The sequence below is a fragment of the Bos mutus genome, chromosome 4 (genome assembly GCF_027580195.1).
Source record: "Bos mutus isolate GX-2022 chromosome 4, NWIPB_WYAK_1.1, whole genome shotgun sequence".
Lineage (NCBI taxonomy): Eukaryota > Metazoa > Chordata > Mammalia > Artiodactyla > Bovidae > Bos > Bos mutus.
The window spans coordinates 73186545-73202349 of NC_091620.1; the positions used below are offsets into that span (position 1 = coordinate 73186545).

Sequence of the window (15805 nt, forward strand, 5' to 3'; positions counted from 1 at the left end):
TATGGTATCCCCTGAAGTATAGAAATATTAAAATTTTATGTTGTATATGTCAATCTTTCTTCCTTATCATTTATTTAGCTGTTTTTATGCCTTATGATGGAGAAGGCAATGGCACCCCACTCCAGTACTCTTGCCTGGAAAATTCCATGGACAGAGGAGCCTGGTAGGCTGCAGTCCATGGGGTTGCTAAGAGTCAGACACGATTGAGCGACTTCACTTTCACTTTTCACTTTCCTGCATTGGAGAAGGAAATGGCAACCCACTCCAGTGTTCTTGCCTGGAGAATCCCAGGGACGGGGGAGCCTGGTGGGCTACCGTCTATGGGGTCACACAGAGTCGGACACGACTAAAGTGACTTAGCATAGCATAGCATATGCCTTATGAAGTTTTTTGCCCTTTCAAATTTAATAACATAATCACATATGCTTTCATGTAGAGTGTTCTTAAATTTTTTAACTTTTCAGTCTATCTGAGATCTTTGCTGTATGGTGTAATTGACAACAGGATTGAATAGCTGACAATAAGACCAAGGTATGTGAGAACTGACCAGAACAGGATGAAGAAACCAGGGCTTCTAGAACATAATTGGTTTTGATATTTAAAAAGTATGCATTCTGAGCTTTTCCTAATCATGGACAAATTAGAAGATGCCCCTGCTACTGGATTCTCATCTCTCTAAGCTGATTTAGGAAAAGCCTCAATGTGGCTGAGAAGCCTTGCTGAAGAACTGAGCTATTTCCAGTTGGTGTCTGCTCATCAGGAATCTGAAGAGTCCTGCAGAAGTCTTCGTTGGCAACCCAGTTTCTTCCATTATTAAATGGGTTGAGCAATATTATTGATGAAATATATAGACAGGCAGCAAGTATCACACAGACATAGCTCCAACACAGAGTGGCTAAGGGTGTTATGCTTTCCCAGGTCTGAGGATCTAACTTCAAAACGAAAAACTGTCTTTACTGTTCTCACCCAGTTCTGAGCTTTTGCCACTGATTAAGGTTGGTTTGGCTTCAAGCCATCCACAGCTTATAGTAAGCAATGTCTCTAACTTTACACGACACTCACAGTCTGTAGTAGGCAATTTTTTCTCTCATTGCATCCTCTTTTCTGGATTGTTATCTCATTGTTCCATACATTTATGTCCTATTGCCCCAAAGAGAAAGGTTTTTTCCTCCAGTTTAACGCACACAGCTTTTGGAAAATATCAGAAAGCATCACATCTGAGTTGATTTGACCTAACATTTCACACAGTGCATGCAACAAAGGCACTAAGATGAGCAGTAACTACCAGCCAGAAGGGTCCCTGCATGTTGCCTTTGATTACAAAGCTCTCTGATCATGCAACAGTCGTTTTAATCTTAAAGATAAGATTACACAAAATCAGTGACTCTCCAACAAATGTCACGGAAGAGCACATAACAGATAGAGGCAAATAATTTTATACTTAATATTTTATTTTGGAACTTCTTAAGGCAAACCAACAAGATAATGCTAATTTAGTGTTTCCCAAGAACTTCAAAAAAGATGTCCTTTTTTATCATAGGGGACTGGAATACAAAAGTAGGAAGTCAAGAAACACCTGGAGTAACAGGCAAATTTGGCCTTGGAGTACCGAATGAAGCAGGGCAAAGGCTAACAGAGTTCTGCCAAGAGGATGCACTATAGCAAACACCCTCTTCCAACAACACAAAAGAAGACTCTATACATGGACATCACCAGATGGGCAACACCGAAATCAGATTGATTATATCCTTTGCAGCCAAAGATGGAGAAGCTCTATACAGTCAGCAAAAACAAGACCGGGAGCTGACTGTGGCTCAGATCATGGACTCCTTATTGCCAAATTCAGACTGAAATTGAAGAAAGTGGGGAAAACCACTAGACCATTCAGGTATGACCTAAATCAGATCCCTTATGATTATACAGCGGAAGTGAGAAATAGATTTAAGGAACTAGATCTGATACACAGAGTGCCTGATGAACTATGGACTGAGGTTCATGACATTGTACAGGAGACAGGCAGCAAGACCATCCTCAAGAAAAAGAAATGCAAAAAAGCAAAATGGCTGTCTGAGGAGGTCTTACAAATACCTGTGAAAGGAAGAGAAGCGAAAAGCAAGGGAGAAAAGGAAAGATATACCCATTTGAATGCAGAGTTCCAAAGAATAGCAAGGAGAGATAAGAAAGCCTTCCTTAGTGATCAATGCAAAGAAATAGAGGAAAACAATAGAATGGGAAAGACTAGAGATCTCAAGAAAATTAGAGATACCAAGGGAACATTTCTTGCAAAGATGGGCTCAATAAAGGACAGAAATGGCAGGCACCTAACAGAAGCAGAAGATATTAAGAAGAGGTGGCAAGAATACACAGAACTGTACAAAAAAGATCTTCATGACCCAGATAATCATGAAGGTGTAATCACTCCCACTCACCTGGAGCCAGACATCCTGGAATGTGAAGTCAGGTGGGCCTTAGGAAGTATCACTATGAACAAAGCTAGTGCAGGCGATGGAATTCCAGTTGAGCTAGTTCAAATTCCAAAAGATGATGCTGTGAAAGTGCTGCACTCAATATGTCAGCAAATTTGGAAAACTCAGCAGTGGCCACAGGACTGGAAAAGATCACTTTTCATTCCAATCCCAAAGAAAGGTAATGCCAAAGAATGCTCAAACTACTGCACAATTGCACTCATCTCACACTCTAGTAAAGTAAGACTCAAAATTCTCCAAGCCAGCCTTCAGCAATATTTGAACCGTGAACTTCCAGAGTTCAAGCTGGTTTTAGAAAAGGCAGAGGAACCAGAGATCAAACTGCCAACAACCGCTGGATCATCGAAAAAGCAAGAGAGTTCCAGAAAAACATCTATTTCTGCTTTATTGACTATGCCAAATTCTTTGACTGTGTGTATCACAGTAAACTGTGGAAAATTCTGAAGGAGATGGGAATACCAGACCACTTTACCTGCCCCTTGAGAAACCTGTATACAGGTCGGGAAGCAACAGTTAGAATTGGACATGGAACAACAGACTGGTTCCAAATAGGAAAAGGAGTACGTCAAGGCTATATATTGTCACTCTGCTTATTTAACTTATATGCAGAGTACATCATGAGAAACTCTGGACTGGAAGAAGCACAAGCTGGAATCAAGATTGCTGGGAGAAATAGCAATAACCTCAGATATGCAGATGACACCACCCTTATGGCAGAAAGTGAAGAAGAACTAAATAGCCTCTTGATGAAAGTGAAAGAGGAGAGTGAAAAAGTTGGCTTAAGGCTCAACATTCAGAAAACTAAGATCATGGCATCCAGTCCCATCACTTCAGGGGAAATAGATGGGGAAACAGTGGAAACAGTGGCTGACTTTATTTTTGGGGGCTCCAAAATCACTGTGGATGGTGATTGCAGCCATGAAATTAAAAGACACTTGCTCCTTGGAAGGAAAGTTATGACCAACCTAGACAGCATATTAAAAAACAGAGACATTACTTTGCCAACAAAGGTCTGTCTAGTCAAGGCTATGGTTTTTCCAGTAGTCATGTATGGATGTGAGAGTTGGACTATAAAGAAAGCTGAGCACCAAAGAATTGATGCTTTTGAACTGTGGTGTTGGAGAAGACTCTTGAGAGTCCCTTGGACTGCAAGGAGATCCAACAAGTCCATCCTAAAGGAGATCAGTCCTGGGTGTTCATTGGAAGGACTGTTGAAGCTGAAACTCCAATACTTTGGCCACCTGCTGCGGAGAGCTGACTCCTTTGAAAAGACCCTGATGCTGGGAAAGATTGAGGGCAGGAGGAGAAGGGGACAACAGAGGATGAGATGGTTGGATGGCATCACTGACACAATGGACATCATTTGGGTGGACTCCTGGAGTTGGTGATGGATAGGGAGCCTGGTGTACTGCAGTTCAAGGGGTCGCAAAGAGTCGGACATGACTGAACGACGGAACTAAACTGAGCTGAAGAACTTCATAGTATGTGTGGCTGGTCACTTTTGACCCATGTATAGACCCTTTTTATGTTTTGCTCAAGTGTTTAAAAAAATTAAAGATTGATTTAGGTCATAATTCAAATCATTCTCAGCCTTTAAATTTATAGAGACAACTTACAGGGCAGGCTGTGAACTTGTAGGGGGTCTGCTGAAAGTCATTATAGACTAGACATAAATATAAATTAATCAGTAAGTGAGCTAGTACTGCAAAGAATAAACATCTAAGGTCAAGTAAAAGTGGGGGGGAACATTATTTCATTCACATTGGAATAAAATGTCTTGAGACAGTCATGCAGAGAAATGACCACATTTTTTCCTTTACTGATTGGGTAGAGAAAAAAGAAATGGGGACCCTGAGGGCCCAGTTACTCCAAAGAAGAGGGTAGCAATTCATTCCTGGGATCAACCAAAATGTTGGGAGAAGAAGCAAGGTGAAGGAAATCAGCACAAACTCCTTGAGGGTTCAGGATGAATTGAAAGGATGTACTTCTCCACAGAAGCCAAAACTAGATTAAGTTGTGATCAAAAACAGGTCTGGGACTGAGATAATTAACAGTACTTTGGTAGAGCAGAGGAAGGGAAAAATCCTTTGAGTTCCCACTAAGTGTAAAGCATATCCTAGGCACATCACAGTCTTATGATGCTGGTTCTTTCATCAAGAGAGGAGTGGGGAGGAGAGTCAGAGTTGGTACTGCCATTTCTTAGCATTTGACCTTGAACAGATTGTTCATTTCTCTGAGCCTTGTTTTCATGCATGCCAGTCACTCTTTAGCCACTTACTCATTCATCCAACATTTATTGATCATATTCATTGTATCAATCAATGTGCTTGGAATCAACAACACAAAGATGAATAAGGATATGGACTCTGGTCCCAATAAGCCCTCAGTCTAGAAGAGGGAAAAAACCACACCTAGCAGGTAGATTATAGAACAAGATGGTTAGTGCAACTAGGAGAGAGGAACTCTTGTGGGCTCAGACCATTTATCCTGTGATGATATTCAAAATATTTACCATCTTATTAATATGGTTTTATTGAGTCACAAAGGAGGCAGCCATAAAAAAATCAATCCATAACCCATCAGTTAGGCCCTTCCTCTGCCTACTGGCTGGATGTCAGCCCTGAAAACATCCCTCCAAGTAGGAAATTTGTATGAGTAATTACAGCAGCAGCAGCAATACAACAAAGAAAATGCATTTGGGAATTAAAGAAGGGAAATTTTTTACAAAAAAACCTCAACACTCTTCCACTTGCTTTTATAAATTGCTCTTTAGTACTACCATCATAATCAATAAAAGTAATGAAAAGAAAGAATAATTCTTTCAAAAGGAAGAAGAACATTGATATTAGTAGAGAAAAAAATCAAACATCAATTCTTCAACTAAATTGTAAAATGCATATAATAACATTTTCTGGGTTATTAATAGGAATAAACTAAATAAAGGATGTAGGCCAGCTATTTCCATACTTAGCAGTTACAGGGCCCTGAATAAATGGAGACTCGAAGTCTTTTTAATGGATGAGGAAACAGACTCAAAGAGGTTAAATGATTTGTTCAAATTTACATAACTAGTTAGTGCTGAAGCCAGAATTTGATATTACTATATAATCATACAATGGAGAGCCCGTAATTTTTCCTTGTATTTGTTTAATTATTTCTCTAAGTTGTAAGTTGCAAATATAATCATATGTTAACCTTGGTCACTATTTACCTTTAGCTGTTTTGACAAGTTCAGTGTTGTACACTAAACATTCATTAATGCTGACATTTGGTCCAATTACAAGGCTTTGGAGGAAGATTGGTTAATCTGACTGCAAGTTCATCACTCAGGAAACATTGATCCTGCTGGGGCAACTAATCTAAATTATAAGCATAAGCACCCAGGATGATGGAAGCAGCCACTGGGTTGTGAGCCCTGAAAAGTCAAATCTATAAAGTGACAGCAATGGCCCATGGCATGTGATGATGTTTAATACAGGCAGGGAGCGTGAAAGTGATTTGTGATTACAAGAATGTGACATAGCCACCATGAAACACCTTTATGCACTCACATATACCAGGTGCCATGTAAGCCAACTAAGGATTTTCCCCACACAAAAAAAGGATAATTGTAGGAGGAGATATTTTCATTGAGAATTTGCACCTTTAAAAACGTTTCATCTAAAATCATTTAGAAACTACAATGGAATATTTTAAATAGGATTTGTAAAAATAAAGCAAGGTGTATCTGCAATGCATTTGGAGTGTGTGATTTTTATGCCCAGAAGGAGAACTCCATGCAGAAACAGAAGTGAAAAGCAGGAGACCTCCCCTCCTCACACTGTCTGAGTCAGGCAGTCTCCTCTGATAGTTAAGAGATTAGGAAGATACCTGTCAATCTAGGCACTGGACAAAGTGAAAAATAGCAGAAGATCAGTTCTTTCCTCAATTGCAAGTCCATTAGCTAGGTCATTCTTTCCTCATGCATCTGAAACAACTCACCTTTAAGCAGAGATAAAACCTATGGAAAGCTTCACTAAAAAAATAATCACATTTTCTTTCATTCAAGTTACGAACAATGGATACATGGGAATTAGGGTGTCTATAATTTAGCTCTTGCTGCCTTGGACACAACTCTATCTTGACATAATTGCTTTGCAGTTATGCAAAGCAGAGTTTCTGTACAAAGATAAGTCAAAGTGACCATGGAGACTACAGTTTGGACTTTCCTGGATTTTTTTTCTTTACAAATAAAATCTCAATATGGTTTTATTTTTAAATTGAATGGATTAAATTTAAATCTGCATTTAAAATCTCTGAACCATATTTTCCTCATCTTCTGAAGAAAACATTTTAACTTTGGAAACAATTCAATGTCCAGTCTTCATTTATGGACCCACCTACTGAGAGTTCTGATGAAAACTATACAGAAAAAGTCACCAGTTAATTATAGATATGCAAACCACCACTTTCCAATAGATGCTACACTTCGAGATAACATAAAATGTTTCCATAAAAACATGACCTATTATTTCAACACAGAATGAATTAACCTCTTTTGAAAGTTAGTTTTATAATAGCAGTCTAGGGCAAGAAATTCATAACTAGTAAATTAGTAATTTAGTGCTAAAATTCATCCCATGAATTGTGTTGCTTTTAAGAAATCTGAAATTCAACATACATTCCTTTTACAGGACCAGCAGAATAGTAGCTATGTGTATGATGATACACCTATGGCTGTGGTGGCTAAATGTCTATCAGGGACCCATATTTCATTTCCATGATGTAAGAGTGTTGCCAGGAAGTGACTCCTCAGCCAGGGACTACATTTCCCAAGCACCCCTGCATCTAGGTGGAGCCCTGGATTAATTCTCACTAATGGAAGTGTCAATGATGACACTTTCAAGGCAAGATGACTCAGTAAACAGTGTGTGTGTTCTCTGCATTTTTTGAGAAGATTCTGAGACCCAAGGACAGGGGTCAGCAAAATATATCCTGGTGGGCAAATCTAGCCTGCCACTTCTTTTTGTAAATAAAGTTTTATTGGAATAGAGCCTTGCTTAGTCATGTTATGGCTACTTTCTGTGCTACAACTACAGAAATGAGGAATGGCAGAGGGGTATGTAGCCATAAAAGCCTAAAATACTTACTCTCTAGCTCTTTAAAGAAAAAAGTTGCCATTTCTTGTCATAGGGAATACTGGAGACAAAGTATGAAAGGAGCCTGTGTACTTGCATCATCATGAGGAAAAGTGCCTGATTAGAAATACCCATTTTGGGTCTAAAGGAGTGACAGAGAAGTAAACTTTTACATTTGAGGCACTGTAAAATTTTTAAGTAAAAGTTTTTTTTTTTGGTATTATTTTAGCATATGTTCAAAGAGAACTGGAAGGCCAAAGTTTTTATATGGCTGAAAGAATGCTTAAATGAAATTTGGTGCAAAACTAGCTAATGTTTTAGGACAACAAAAATGTAACCTTTTGGAAAAGAAGAAGTAAAACTGTCACTGTTTGCAGATGATATGATACTAAACAGAAAATCCTAAAGATGCTACCAGAAAACTGCAAGAATGAATCAATGAATTTGGTAAAGTTGTAGGATATAAAATTAATACATAGAAAACTCTTGCATTGCTATACACTAATAAGAAAAGATTATAAAGAGAAATTAAGGAAACAATTTCATTTACCATCATAGCAAAAAGAATAAAATACCTAGGAATAAACCTATCTAAGGAGGCAAAAGACCTGTACTCAGAAAACTATAAGATATTGATGAAAGAAATCAATGATGACACAAACAGATGGAGAGAAATATATCATGTTCTTGATAGGAAGCATCAATATTATGAAAATGACTATACTTCCCAAAGCAATCTACAGATTCAATGCAATCACTGTCAAATTACCAATGGAATTTTTCACAGAATTAGAGCAAAAATTTTTACAATTTGTATGGAAACACAAAAGACCTTGAATAGCCAAAGCTGTCTTGAGAAAGAGAAATGGAGCTGGAGGAATCAGGCTTCCTGGCTTCAGACTATACTACAAAGCTACAGTAATCAAAACAGTATGGTACTGGCACAAAAACCGACACATAGATCAAGGAAACAGGTTAGAAAGTCCAGAGATAAACCCATGCACTTATGGTCACCTAATCTATGACAAAGGAGGCAAGAATGTACAATGGAGTAAAGAATGGAGAATGTACAATGGAGAAAAGATAGTCTCTTAAATAAGTGGTGCTGGGAAAACTGGACAGCTACACGTAAAATTAGAACACTAAATAACACCATACACAAAAATAAACTCAAAATGGATTAAAGACCTAAATGTAAGGCCAGACACTATGAAACTCTTAGAGGAAATCATAGGCAGAACACTTGATGATATAAATTGCAGCAAGATCATTTTTGATTCACCTCCTAGAGTAATGAAAATAAAAACAAAGATCTAAGTAAATAACTGAGATCTAATTAAACTTAAAATTTTTTGCATAGTAAAGGAAACCATAAACAAAACAAGAACACAATCCTCAGAGTGGGAGAAAATATTTGCAAATGAAGCAACTGACAAGGGATTAATCTCCAAAATATACAAATAGCTCATGCAGCTCAGTATAAAAACAAGCAAAAGAAATAATCCAATCAAAAAAATGGGTGGTAGATTTAAATAGACATTTCTCCAAAGAAGACATTGTTGTTCAGTCCTTAAGTCATGTCTGACTCTTTGTGACCCCACAGACTGTAGCCTACCAGGTCTCTCTATCCATAGGATTTCTTAGGCAAGAATATTGGAGTGGGTTGCCATTTCCTTCTCCAGGGGATCTTCTTAACCCAGGGATCGAACCTGCATCTCCAGGGAAGGAGGTTCCTTTGCAGGTGGGTCTTTACCACCTAGCCACCAGGGAAGTCCAAAGACATGCAGATGGCCAAAAAAGCACATGAAAAGATGCTAAAAATAGATACTTATTAGGGAAATACAAATCAAAACTACAACGATGTGTCACCTAACACTGGTCAGAATAGCCATCACCAAAAAATCTACAACCAATAAATGCTGGAGAAGGTATAGAAAAAAGGGAACTCTCCTACACTGTTGGTGGGAATGTAAACTGATACAACCGCTATGGAGAATAGCATAGAAGTTTCTTCAAAAACTAAAAATAGAACTATCATATGACCCAGCAATCCTACTCCTAGGCATATACCTGGATAAAACCATAATACAAAAATATACATGCACCCCAATATTCATTAAACCAGGACATGAAAGCAATGTAAATACAGAGGAATGGATAGAGAAGATGTAGTACATATATACAATGGAATATTATTCAGCCATAAAAAGAATGAAATAATGCCATTTGTAGCAACATGGATGAACCTAGAGATTGTCATACTGAGTGAAGTAAGTCAGACACAGAAAGACAAATATCATATGATACTGATATATGTGGAATCTAAAAAAAAAGATATAAATAAACTTATTTATAAAACAAAAGTAGAGTCATGCATGTAGAAAACAAACATAGTTATTAGGGGATGGGAGGCAGGGATAAACTGGGAGGTTGGGACTGACATATATACACCAGTATATATAAAATAGACAACTAATAAGAACATGCTGTATAGCAGAGGGAATTCTATTCAGTACTCTGTAATGGCCTATATGGGAAAAGAATCTAAAAAAGAAAGAGTGGATATATGTATACATATAACTAATTCACTTTGCTGTACACCTGAAAGTAATACAACACTGTAAATCAGTTATACTCCAATAAATTTTTTTTAAATGTAACGTTCATCTTTTCTATGGGACAGAATAGGGGACATAAATTAATTTCTATCTCTATAAAATTAATTGGATTGCCATCAGATAAGAATCATGTCCATCACTATCAATTTTCTAAAAGTTATTCTCTACCTACTACTAATCAACAATAAAAAGGAAATTAAGCAAATAAACACACTCTTAGAAAATCAGATAATCCCCAGGCAGTTTTGCTTGCTAGCATGTCCCCTAATGCTGAAAACACATGCAGTAAAAATCTTTTGCCTGTTTCAAATTGTGTTGGTCTTACAGGCAAGGTGAATGAATACCTAGAGTCTGAGTGACTGACTAGTTGAATATCCAATTCCAAAGACCTTAAAAAACTAAAAATAGAACTATCATATGACCCAGCAATTCCACTCCTAGGTATATACCTGGATAAACCATAATCCAAAAAGATACATGCACCCCAATATTCATTAAGCCAGGACATGAAAACAACCTAAATACAGAGGAATGGATAAAGAAGATGTAGTACATATATACAATGGAATATTACATGCAGTATTGTATTTAATGGAATATTACAATGGATACAATGGATCCAATTCTAGAAATGTGACATTCTATGATAGTAAATACAAATTTATCTTGGTAATACACCATGAAATCTCAGCTGTTTTAGTTTTCTGGTCATTCTTTTTTTTTAGCATAAAATATGTAGTTTCCTAAACTGATCTTCCATATGGTAACCTAGAAAATTTTGGCATATACTCTAATTCTCCTTGGTTTTCCCATGACAGTAAGGCTGTTAGCAGGGCATATGAATTTTTACAACTCTGTGAAAGATATATGTTGTTGTATATGAATTCTCCAACCAGATGGTATAGCCATGTTTCATTTGAAGTTAGCAGTCTGGATCTATACTCAGTTAAGGGTGAGTGAGCCTTGGATCCTCCTGCAGACAGGGAGCTCCAGTCAGAGCTGATGCATGGTTTTCTTTTGTTGAATCTCTTCAGATAAAAGTTCAGTTCTTCTTGGATTGGAATGTTAATATTTGCTGCCCATCGATGTTGAGGAAAACAAGAAAAATTCATGAAGATTCTAGGTGTTGGATATATGTTACTTCTGATGTTTCTTTTCTCTCAGTGTTTGAGTTGATCTCTAGGATATAGTTAAAATAACTTGTTTTAAAAATCCTTAAAGCATTTCAGATTCAAATTCACATGCATGGTAAACAAGTTTGGTTATATAACTCAAGAGGTTGAGCTTTCAAGTTCTTGAGTTTCTGATCAAGGTTATTATTTTCTTTTATATTCTGAAGTTAACACTGGAAGAATAAACATTCAATTAAATATATATATTTTAAAAATACTAGTCATGACTGAATTTGTGAAGAAAGTTTACATGAGGAATTGGGACTTAAATTGTGTTGAAGAGGAAAATACTTTTAAGCACAGAAGAGCATGACTTATTTGAGATAACTGAGAGAATCAATTAAAAATGTCTAAAGACAGGGACTTCCCTGGTGGCTCAGTGATAAAGAATCTGTCTGCCAGTGCAGGAGACATGGGTTCGATCCCTGATCTGGGAGGATCCCTCTGCAGAGCAACCAGCCTATGTGCCATAACAATTGAGCCTGTGCTCCAGAGCCCATGTGCCACAACTACTCAAGCCCATTCACTCCATAGCCCATGCTCCACAACAAGAGAAGCCACTCATTGAGAAGCTCACACACTGCAACTAGAGAGTAGCCCCTGCTGGCCACAACTGGAGAAAGCCCATGAAGCAGCAATGACCCAATACAGACAATAAATAAATAAATAAATAAAAAGTGTTTATTATTTTTTTAAATGCCTAAAGATTCTTTCAGGAAAACCATATATTTTGATTTAAAACTTTGAAGATTGATGATCTAATGGTAATTCTTCAGAGTTTTTTCTTTTATTAAATTATTTTGATCCAATATTTGAGAAGATAGGTTCTGTCAACAGTTACAAGTCCTAAAAGAAGAAACTCTTTGTTTTCTTTGCAAGCTGGTTGAATATTCCTTTGTTTGTTCACTCACTTGTATCATCCCTCCAACAAATACTCATTAAAGTGCCTACAAATCACCGTCATTACTCTGGGAGTTGGGTATCACTTATCATACCTCAAGGAGCACATAGTTAAAGAGATCAGGTTCCAGAGTCAAGCTCCCTGAATTTGATTCTAGACAGCTCCGTTTATTAGCTGTGTAACCTTGGATGAGTTACTAAAGATGGCTGTGCTCACTGTCTTCATCTGCGAAATGGAAATTAATAATTGTGCTTACATCACTGAGTCTTTAGGAAGATTCAACGAAATAATCTAGTTTAAAAATCTGGAGTGGTGAAGGTAAATAGTGAATACTAATGTTGTTGTTTTTAGGTTGTGTCTGACTCTTTGTGACCCCATGGACTGCTGCATGCCAGGCTTCCCTGTCCTTCACTATCTCCTGGAGTTTGTTCAAACTCCTGTCCATTGAGTCAGTGATGCCATCCAACCATCTCTTCCTCTGTAGGCATCCCCTTTTTCTCCTGCCCTTAATCTTTTCTAGCATCAGAGTCTTTTCCAGTGAGTCAGCTAGTCTCATCAGGTGGCCAAAGTATTGGAGCTTCAGCTTCAGCATCAATCTTTCCAATGAATATTCAGGGTTGATTTTTTTTTTTTTTTATGATTGACTGGTTTGATCTCCTTGCAGTCCAAGGGACTCGCAAGAGTCTTCTCCAACACCACAGTTCAAAAGCATCAATTCTTCAGGGCTCAGACTTCTTTACAGGCTCACTCACCCTAAGTATATAGATCCAGACTGAGTATATAGATCCAGACTGCTAACTTCAAGTGAAACATGGCTATACCATCTGGTTGGAGAATTCATATACAACATATGAAAGATATATGAAACATATATCTTTCATAGAGTTGTAAATATTCATATGCCCTGCTAACAGCCTTACTGTCATGGGAAAACCAAGGGGAGTTAATTAGAGTATATGCCAAAATATACTCGCATATCTTTACATGACTACTGGAAAAACCATAGCTTTGTCTATATGGACCTTTGTTGGCAAAGTGATGTCTCTGCTTTTTAATACACTGTCTAGGACTGTCATGGCTTTCCTTCCAAAGAGCAAGTGTCTTTTGATTTCGTGGCTGCAGTCACCATCTGCAGTGATTTTGGAGCCCAAGAAAATAAAATCTGTCACTGTTTCTACTTTTCCCCCTTCTATTTGCCATGAAGTGATAGGACTGGATGCCATAATCTTAGTTTTTTGACTGCTGAGTTTTAAGCCAGATTTTCAATCTTCTCCCACAACCCTCATCAAGAGGCTCTTTAGTTCCTCTTTGCTTTCTACCATAATAATAATCTGTAAGATGATTCAGTTCAAATATGTCACCAGAACTGAACCATAAACACAAGCCATGCCCTGGCATCACAGTTATTAGTATCTACATATTATGAGGTAAACTCATATTGGATTTATCATCTATTTCTCCCTGTCCCCATCCCAAAATAGCATACAAATACCTTTTTCTCTTCTCAATCAAGTAGACAAGACAAAAAGTCAGGATACAGGCATTTTGGATTCCTGAATTAATTGCCTGTCATTCGGGAAGATCCCCTGAAGGAGGGCATGGAAACCCACTCTAGTATTCTTGTCTGGAGAATCCCATGGACAGAGGACCTCGTAGGTTGTGGTCCATGGGGTCAAAAAGAGTTGGACATGACTGAAGGGACTAAGCATAACAACAACACAGAGAAGAGCCGTTCAGATGGCTTGCTTTGGTCTAATATGAGTTAGCTCAATTAGTTACTAATATTGTCATGGATATTGTAACTATTTGGGGAAAAGACTCCATGGAAAAGTGTACTTGGGTAGAATGGTTAGGGCAACCACCTTCCCCTCAGTCAGCAGAACACTGCTTCTGGAGGCTAAGGAGAGTTCTCTGTAGTTTACATCTTTATATACAGCTGCCATCACCACCTCACGGGAACTTGAATTTCCTTTGACATTGTCTTAATTAGGTTTACTGTGCTCTGGGTCCAGCAACTTCAGGGACCATTACTGCACCATTCTTAAGCCTGGTTGATATCAATGTTCACATGATCTCAATATGGAAGCATCCACTTCCTTAAGAAAGCTAGTTGTACTACTAAAAGAAGTGTGATGTCTCCATGACCACACTGCCAGTCAGCACAGCACCACTTTTAAGATTTAACCCCATCCAAGTTTACCTTTGTAGGTATAGTATGGAGATGTATGGCATCTAGTTTTAAAGAATGTGTTTGAGAGTAATGAAAAGGGGACCAGACAAATGGTGTACAACAGAGTATATGACCTTGGGAAAACCATTTGACTTCTATGTGTTATGAAAGAAGAGATGAATATTGATGCCCAAAGGGCTGCTGTGACGCCAAATGTGGAGGTTTTTGAAAACAAAAAGAGCTATGCAAATGTGACTATTAATATAACCTTCAAAGCAAAGATAAAAGTCTTCAACAATGGTTTAACTGACACTGACTAGAGAGTAATCTATTTCCTTAACACCTGTACATACATAGAAGGTGACTAGGAAGTTCACATGGGGTTGTTTATACAGTAACTTTCTAACCCACTCTGACACGGAAATCATGTACCTTCTGCTAAATTTGCATCTAGTTGATAGAAACAGACAATTTGGCATAGTAAAAACAGGCAGCATGATATGACTAACACTCTCCCCCACACTGTCTGAGGGAAGAAACCCCCCCCCCCCTTTTTTTTAGTCCAAGCCACAATCAACTGGAAAGAGATCTCAGCCTGAGATTGGAGATGGACAGAGTTGGGCTGGTTGTGCTGACAAAGTGGATGGTAAACGGATCACTTGTTGCACTTGTTGTTACATTAGGCTCAATTAAACAAAAAGAATTACTGTGGGAAACTTGAGGGCCAGGAAACAATCTGAAACATTTCATGGTGATTAGGAAGAAAGTGACAATGAGGACCTTCTCTGGGGGCAGTGGGCCAGCAGGGCACAATAGGGGACCACTTCTAACTAAACCCTTTCTTGCTAATATTAGTGTTAGTTGGCTCAGAAATAGGGTTCCTGGCTAATTCAGATCAAAGTAAGACAGCTTTCTATGGTAGCAGTGCAGTTTCTTCCCTGACTTCACTGTCTGAAGTTTTGAGAAGCAGCACCATTCTGTTCAGTTGCTTATTTAGAACATTTCACTAAGGTACCCATGTTAATGGTTTCAATTTTTGTGCTAAAAGGTAGTCTCTTTGGTCTGTTATAGGGCCTCAAATCATTTCCCAAATCCTACTAAGAATTCCCTACCACCACCAGAAGCATCCATAAAAAGCATATGGCTATTCTGTGTGTTATGCAGCACTCCTAGCTGGCATCTGAAAGTTCCTGCCCTGCTGGTACAGCCTGGAATTTCCTGGTGAGAGGGAAAGAGCCCTGAAGGGCTGACAGAAGCTGGTGGTTCAGATTCTGGTTCTAAAACCTGAGTGCTTTATGTAGGAAGTACTCTCTATGCTCTAGGCACAGAGGGAGGCGCAGG

General features: G+C 38.2%; 1 protein-coding gene across 3 annotated transcripts in view; it reads right to left on the bottom strand.

The window, feature by feature from the left end:
* The window catches only part of LHFPL3 (LHFPL tetraspan subfamily member 3), a 657269-nt gene that overhangs the window by 271881 nt on the left and 369583 nt on the right, over nucleotides 1-15805 (bottom strand). The gene's annotated exons all lie outside the window — the stretch shown is intronic.